This window comes from Octopus bimaculoides, chromosome 5 (genome assembly GCF_001194135.2).
Source record: "Octopus bimaculoides isolate UCB-OBI-ISO-001 chromosome 5, ASM119413v2, whole genome shotgun sequence".
Lineage (NCBI taxonomy): Eukaryota > Metazoa > Mollusca > Cephalopoda > Octopoda > Octopodidae > Octopus > Octopus bimaculoides.
The window spans coordinates 15468911-15477080 of record NC_068985.1 but is presented as its reverse complement, the minus strand read 5'-3'; the positions used below and the strand labels follow the sequence as shown (position 1 = coordinate 15477080).

Genomic DNA, 8170 nt, shown 5'->3' with positions numbered 1-8170 from the left:
GGGTGGAAAGGTTCAGATTACATATAGTCCATCTCTACCAGTAGGCGTTCTAAAATTCACAAGGTTTTATAATACTAGGAAAGAGATAGAATCTCGCTAAATTCTCAAAAGGCAAGCTAAAATATTTTCATGAAACTTTAGCTATAAAACCAGCCATTTAGAATATTATTTTAAAGTGTTGTAGCAGGCTTCCATGAATTCGAACCTGGAATTTTTAAGATCCAAAACCAAAACAGCTGGCAAATAATTTTACTATATTTGGTAATACTCTTTCTTCTAAAGGTACAAGGCTTCAAATTACATCAACCCCAATACTCAACTGGTATTTATTTTATCAACCCCAAAAGAATGAAAACCAAAGCCAACCTTGGCAGAATATGAACTTAGAAGTGGAAGAAAAGCATTTTATCTCAAAAGCCTCTCTTTTAGAGCGAAAGGCAGACTGTATGATGCCTATGTGCAAACAGCCATGTTACATAGCAGTGAGACATGGGTTGTGACCGCTGAGGACATGAGTAGGCTTGTAAAAAATGAAGCTAATATGCTTTGTTGGGTGTGTAATGTCAGTGTGCATACATGACTGTGTAAGTGTCTTGAGAGACAAGTTTGGGCATAAGAGGAATCAGATGTGGTGTGCAAGAGAGACAACTGTGTTGGTGTGGTTATGTGATGCATATGGATGAGGACAGCTGTATAAAGAAGTGCTGATCTCTAACAGTGGAAGGGACCTGTGGAAGAGGTAGACCCAGAAAGACATGGGACAAGGTGGTGAAGCATGATATTTAAATGTTGGGCCAAGACTTTTGGTGATATACAAGCCAAGTGAGATCGTAGTTGTGGCTAGTGTCACATCAATGGTACCCATGCTGGTGGCACATAAAAAGTACCCATTACACTCTTAGGGTGGTTGGCTTTGGGAAGGGCATCCAACTGTAGAAACCATGCCAAATCAGATTGGAACCTGGTGCAGTTCACTAGCTTACCAGTTTTCACTCAAACTGTCCAACCCATGCCAGCATGGAAAGCGGACGTTAAATGATTATGATGACACTGATGATTCTGTCTGCTTGTCACCTTTATATTTAGTATTATTAACTAAAGATAATTACCACTGTTGAATAATAAATACTATATTTAGTAATATCCAGCCAACCATCTGTGACATCATTTTGTGATAGCAGTGATAGTGAAAAAGGAATGTTTAATGTTTACTCTTTTACTTGTTCCTGTCATTTGACTGCGGCCATGCTGGAGCACCACCTTTATAGTCGAGCTAATCGACCCTAGAGCTTATTCTTTGTAAGCCTAGTACTTATTCTATCGGTCTCTTTTGCCGAACCGCTAAGTTACGGGGACGTAAACACACCAGCATCGGTTGTCAAGCAATGCTGGGGGGGGGGACAAACACACACACACACACACACACACATATATATATACGACGGGCTTCTTCCAGTTTCTGTCTACCAAATCCACTCACAAGGCTTTGGTCGGCCTGAGACTATAGTAGAAGACACTTGCCCAAGGTGCCACGCAGTGGGACTGAACCCGGAACCATGTGGTTGGTAATCAAGCTACTTACCACACAGCCACTTCTGCACCCATTACACATAAAAGATTTATGGAATATCCTAGAACTTCTTGACAGACTCATAAAAACACTTGGATTCAGCTCTTTTAGGAATTTTTTCATATTGCAGCCAATTAAATCAATTCTTCCAGGTATATTGTTGTGTAACCTCACTAGTTGTGATAAAGCAAACCTAATTGATATGGTAGGTAGTCAAAAGAATGACTAGGTACAACCAGGATCATCTTAACACATTCTATACCATGCTGAATTTCCCTTAGAAATACATAAAGGGTACATGTGTCTGTGGAGTGCTCAGCCACTTGCACATTAATTTCATGAGCAGGCTGTTTCATTGATCAGATCAACTGAAACACTTATCATAACTGGTGGAGTGCTAGTTTTATATTCACCCCCCTCATCTATTCCCTATCTTTAACCATCCACCACTCTCACCATACACTCTTGCAACCTCCTGGCCCTTTTTTCTCCACTCACTTTCTTGTTTATTAGGGTCCATCCTCAAACTTCATCACTACTATTCTATCTCTCTTTCCTTCACCACATTAGTTACTTCAACCCTTTCTTCTATAATGTGAGTAACCATTTAGCTCCTCTACAACAAACCTCTTCTGCTCTGGACCCTTTTTTATACTCTAACTTCTCCTCTCTTAGCACAAAGCTGCTTGTCTCTATTATGGCCTCACTCAGTCAAAAGGAATCTTAAACTTCTGACCTGCGTGACAACCTCTCTTGTGCCACTGAAAAGGCACTCAATGCACTATATGGTTGGTGTATAGGCAGCAGTGGATTAACCTATAAGCAAAATAAACACATGATTAGCACATCAAGGGATGCAGGTGCACCATTGAAATAGTAAATGGTTTATGGCACAAAAGAAATCACTTTAAACTTGTTCTTGAGAAGACCTGTCCAGCCATGTAAAACTGAAATCATGGCCAATGCCAGTGTCTTCTGACTAGTACCTGTGCCAGTGGCACATAAAAAGAACTGTTTGAGTGATGGGCCTGACTGAGGTAGTGACAGGTGATTGAGACCTTTGGCATTATACCGTGCTTGTGTAGACCTGTCAATCCAAGTGAGAGCGTAGTCGTGGCTGATGCTGGTATCACGTCAATGGCACCTGTGTCAGTAGCATGTAAAAAACAGCAATTACACTCTTGGAGTGTTTGGCATCAGGAAGGGCATCCAGCCACAGAAACCATCCCAAATCAGACTGGAACATGGCACAGCATCCTGGCTTACCAGTTTTCAGTCAAACTGTCCACCCCATGCCAGCATGGAAAGCGGGTGTTAAACAATGATGATGATGTTTATATGATCAGAAATATAATTTCGAAGTGTTCATAGTGTCACAGTGAGGATCTGATCAAAGATTTTGTGAGTAGAAAAAAAAGTAGGAGAAAGCTTTTCAAATATAAAGTGGAAGTGTGCAAAAAGAAACATTATTTTCCATCTTAGAATTAGTTTTGTTTCATTTTGAAAAATTAAATTTTATTTTATGGTTTATTTTTGTTTATATTTTGTATTACATATACAGGGTGCGTAAGGTATTTGTGGGCATATGTTAATTTGACTATAGCAGCATATTTACCAACTTAATATTTTCTATATTTCAGAATTATCAATGGCATATCCTATGATTACGCAAGAAACGAAGAGGCATGCAGTCATTGTGACTACAAAGGTTGAACATAGCAATTTAGAAATAATATGATTTTGCTAGATCCTTCGTCTACGAAATTTGCAAGGTGTCAGAGGATAAAGACGGAAATGTATCGCCAGTATCAAAATGTAAGAAACATTGTAGACGCACTGATACTATTAGCACACCAAGAATCTATTCAACAAGTTATGCAGACCATTGATGACAATCCCAGAAGATCCATGAGGTCAATTACAAAAGAACACCATGTGACAGAAGGAACAATCTGAAATGTTGTCCGCAAAGACATCAGGTACAAATCTTATGCAATGAGAAAAGGTCATTTCATGTCAGAAGCAGTGAAGGGAAATTCCTTAATGAGATCTAAAAGAGTCTTGAACAAACTTAAAACCCCAGCAGAGAAAGATGCCATTTGGTTCCTCTCAGATGTGAAAAACTTTGATGAAGATCAGAAAGTAAACAGAAGAAATGACAGTTGGCTATGTACAGACCCTTTGGAAGTTCTCAAAGTAACGCATACAAAATTTCCTGCAACTGTCATGGTTTTGGGGGCTGTCAGCAATGAAGGACATGTGATGCCTCCTCACTTCTTTCCATAATGCCTTCGAGTAAACTCTGCTGCCTACATAGATGTTCTGAACACAGTGGTTAAGCCATGGATCGATAATATATGCAATGGAAGACCTGTGTTTCAACAAGACTCAGCACCATCATACAAGGCTACAGCAACACACAAATCAAGGATGGAAAATTTTCATGACCACATAACCTCTAACAATTGGCCTCCTAGCTCCCTAGATCTCAATCCATTGGACTACTATATATGGAGCATACTTGAGAAAGAGGTTAATGAGCATCCTCATTACACCAAAGAATCCCTAAAATCCTCCAGAGTAATATCCAATATGAACACAGACCACTTGATCCTAACATGTAGGCGATTCAGACCTCACATAGAAGCCATTATTGAAGCTGAAGGAGATTTTATTGAATAAAATGATGAAACAATATGTTTATTCTTATCCTCGAAATCTTTTTCAGTAAAAAGTCATTATTGTCTGTTTCTAGGAGTTATTTTTGTGTAAGTATATAACTGTCCTCAAATTCATTATGCACCCTGTATATGACTCTTAATCTAGCATTGTATACAGGAAAGGCATCCAGTTGTAGAAACTATACCAAAGCAGACACTGTTACACAATACAGTCCTCGGACAGCATTGGATCTTGTTAAGCCTTCCAACCCATGCTGGTATAGATGATGAATATTAAAAAACATGATGATGAAGGTGGTGGTAGTGGTGGCGAGAACGATGATGATGAGGAGGAGGAGGAAGATTTAGATGAATGTTTATAGTTTTTTTTGTTTTTTTTTTCTCTCAAAGTCATTATTCTTTAATGAGAGTTTTTGATTTTTCATTGTCTAATTGTGATTCATGAGTCAAAATTATCACAATTGCTTCCTAGTCAAGAGAAAGATTAAAAACTGGTTCTTGACCAGGCTAAATCTCTAAACCAGAGATAGAATTGTTTTGTACTTCAACAAAAACAAAAAAACAAAAAACAAAAAAAACAATTGCATTAACAAAAACAATGTTTATTCAGATTATCTTAATGCTAGTACATTTCTTTTATCAAACTGATAAGAGCTATTTTTTCCAGCATTTAGATAATCTAAACAAATATTGTTTTAATAGTGTGGTTCTTTTTGGTAAAGTTCAAAACAGTTCTATATGTGATAGGAAGATACAAATCAACCATTCATTATATTTGTAATTTGGAAACTGTGAGATGTTCTTGTTTCTAAATATTCTGAATAGTTGCTGGAATTTGTACTTTTGAAATCATTCAAGTTGACAGACTCTGTGTCCATTGTAACTAAGAGTTCACCTGCTTGATTTTAACCCTTTTGGTACGAATCTACCTGGGACTGCCACTGAGACTGTAAGTATGATACACACTTACTGTTTAAAATTTTCTACATCAGTGGTTAGTCTTTTACTCTTTTACTTGTTTCAGTCATTTGACTGCAGCCATGCTGGAGCACCACCTTTAGTCGAGCAAATCGACCCCGTACTAAGCCTAGTACTTATTCTATCGGTCTCTTTTGCCGAACCGCTAAGTGACGGGGACATAAACACACCAGCATCAGTTATCAAGTAATGCTAGGGGGACAAACACAGACACACAAACACACACACACACACATATATGTATACATATATACGACGGGCTTCTTTCAGTTTCCGTCTACCAAATCCACTCACAAGGCTTTGGTCGGCCCAAGGCTATAGTAGAAGACACTTGCCCAAGGTGCCATGCAGTGGGACTGAACCCAGAGCCATGTGGTTGGTAAGCAAGCTGCTTACCACACAGCCACTCCTACGCCTTGATTTTCAGCGGAAATATCTTCCTATACCATTGTTTTTCATAAACTGCATCTGCTTATAGACTGAATCTCAGGTTTTCAACTGAAATAAGTCAACACATTTTGCGAGGATTCATGTACCCATAAAATCAGAACCATACACATAAGTTAGGAGCTGAAATTTTCAGGATTGACTGGGTATAAGGATTACTTTGCTTATGAAAAATTTCAGACAGTTTGAAGGACATCATCTTTCAGGCTTGGTTCAGAATGAGCTGGAAAACCCCATTAATTAATTAGTAGGATGAGAGGCAAAGTTGATCACGGCAGGATTTGAAGTTGGAATGTTAAGGGCTGGAACAACTACCCAAGGCATTTTGTCCCGTACCCTAATGATTCTGCTAGTTCATCACCTTTAACCCCTTAGCATTTGGATTATTCTGTCAGAGGTAATGCTTATTTATTCACATTGCTTTAATTTAATCATGCGTTATGTTGTAAATTAAAGAATGATATTGCAGGGTTAGTGTGATAGGCAAGATATGGCAGAATTGAACATAAAATAGGTAGAACATTTGGGCAAATGTTAAAGGGTTAAAAGAATTATAATAAGGCAGCGAGCTGGCAGAAACGTTAGCACGGCGGGCGAAATGCTTAGCAGTATTTCTTCTGCCGTTACGTTCTGAGTTCAAACTCCGCCGAGGTCGACTTTGCCTTTCATCCTTTCGGGGTCGATAAATTAAGTACCAGTTACACACTGGGGTCGATGTAATCGACTTAATTACTTTGTCTGTCCTTGTTTGTCCCCTCTTGTGGGCAATAAAGAAATAAGAATTATAATAAATAAAACAGAATGAGAAACAAAAGTTTAATGAGCACCTATTTATGTGCTAAGTTTCTTTACTAATTCACTGTTTAAACAGCTCTAACAAGCCATTAATCCTCTCTTGATCTTCTCGTCAGCCATCAGGCTACATTCTCAGCATCAATGATAGAAAAATAAAATAATTTTTTTCTTAGCAAATAACTTTGCTTGTAGTGGAGTTACTAGAAACTTGGCATCTCTGTATATGCATGTTGGCACAAATCCAAACTGCTTATTCACTTGCACATACTTTAAAATTCTCTCAACAGCTTTTGCAACCTAGTTCTATCAGTTTGAAGCCTTTAAAAAAATTCTCTTTCCAGTGCAATCCTTTTGGAGTTGAAGCAGTCTATGATAATACTGACTTAAATAATTAATTAAATTAATAACTAGTATAGTTCCTATATAACCTAATCCTCTAAGCAACTCACTAGCCACTCTTGTTCTCATTTTCTCAATAGCTTTATTCACCATACTTCAGTGAAGGTTTATTGCTGATAATGCAGTTGGCTCCACTGGTAGTAGGTATTCTCTCCTAATCTCACACACTACACCTCATACAATCAGTAAAGAAGCCTCTGCTTGGTCCATTAGAAATAGTAACTAAATCTTCCTGAAATCATATTTTCTTCTTTTAAATAAGATAAAAGAACATTTTAGATAATGTGGTTCTACACACACGGGTGGTTATGTACGTAAGAAATTCACTTTCCAAATGCATGGTTTCAGGTTCAGTCCCATTTGATGGCACTTTGGGAAAGTTTTTTTCTACTATAGCCCCAACCCAATTAAAACCATGTGATTGGATTTGGCAAATGGAAACTTATAGGTTATTAAGTATCATCAACACCACCACCACCACCACCTTCATCATCGTCATTGTCATCATCATCATCATTTAATGTCCATCTTCCATGCTGGCAAGGTTTGACAAGGATCCAGTGTCTGCATTATGCTCCAGTGTCTGCTTTGGTAAAGTTTCTACTGCTGGATGCACTTCCATATATGAGTTAATTTTATAAGAAGTTATTTTGGAAAGGGAAAAATATACAAGAAATTAGATCTAATACAGAAAGTATAAAGGGAAATATGAGTGTTCCCATATTTCTTGTCTCTGATGATGGAATATTATTTATTTCCCTGAAACAGCTGTAAGCACTAGTGTAGCTGGGAGTGGGGACAGTAGGGGCAGTCTCCCCTGGGTAGTCTGGCCTGGAGGTCTGCCCCGGGAGGTTCGCTCTGAGTGGTCCGCCCCGGGTGATTCGCCCCAGGTGGCACTTTTAAAGGGGGCACCACTTTTGGGTCTGCTGCAGGCAATATGTGTTTTTTGTGGGGTCCAGGGGCAGCAAACAGAAGGGCCGCCCTGGGCAGCACACACAGTAGCTATGTCAATGGCTGTAAGACCACCTTTCTATTTATAAATGTCCTATAAATATCACATTGCCTTGACCTTGATATTTTATTTAACACACACACACACACACACACACATATCATCATCATCATCATCATCATCGTTTAACGTCCGCTTTCCATGCTAGCATGGGTTGGACGATTTGACTGAGGACTGGTGAAACCGGATGGCAACACCAGGCTCCAATCTAATTTGGCAGAGTTTCTACAGCTGGATGCCCTTCCTAACGCCAACCACTCAGAGAGTGTAGTGGGTGCTTTTACGTGT

At 38.8% G+C, this 8170-nt stretch overlaps 1 protein-coding gene across 1 annotated transcript in view; it reads left to right on the top strand.

The window, feature by feature from the left end:
- The first annotated feature begins 5045 nt into the window (after positions 1–5045).
- The window catches only part of LOC106869676 (ATP-dependent RNA helicase cgh-1), a 33483-nt gene continuing 30358 nt past the window's right edge, over positions 5046–8170 (top strand). Inside the window, exon 1 of the mRNA XM_014915498.2 lies at positions 5046–5200. The gene's annotated coding sequence lies outside the window, so the exon portion shown is untranslated. The remainder of the gene's footprint in view (positions 5201–8170) is intronic.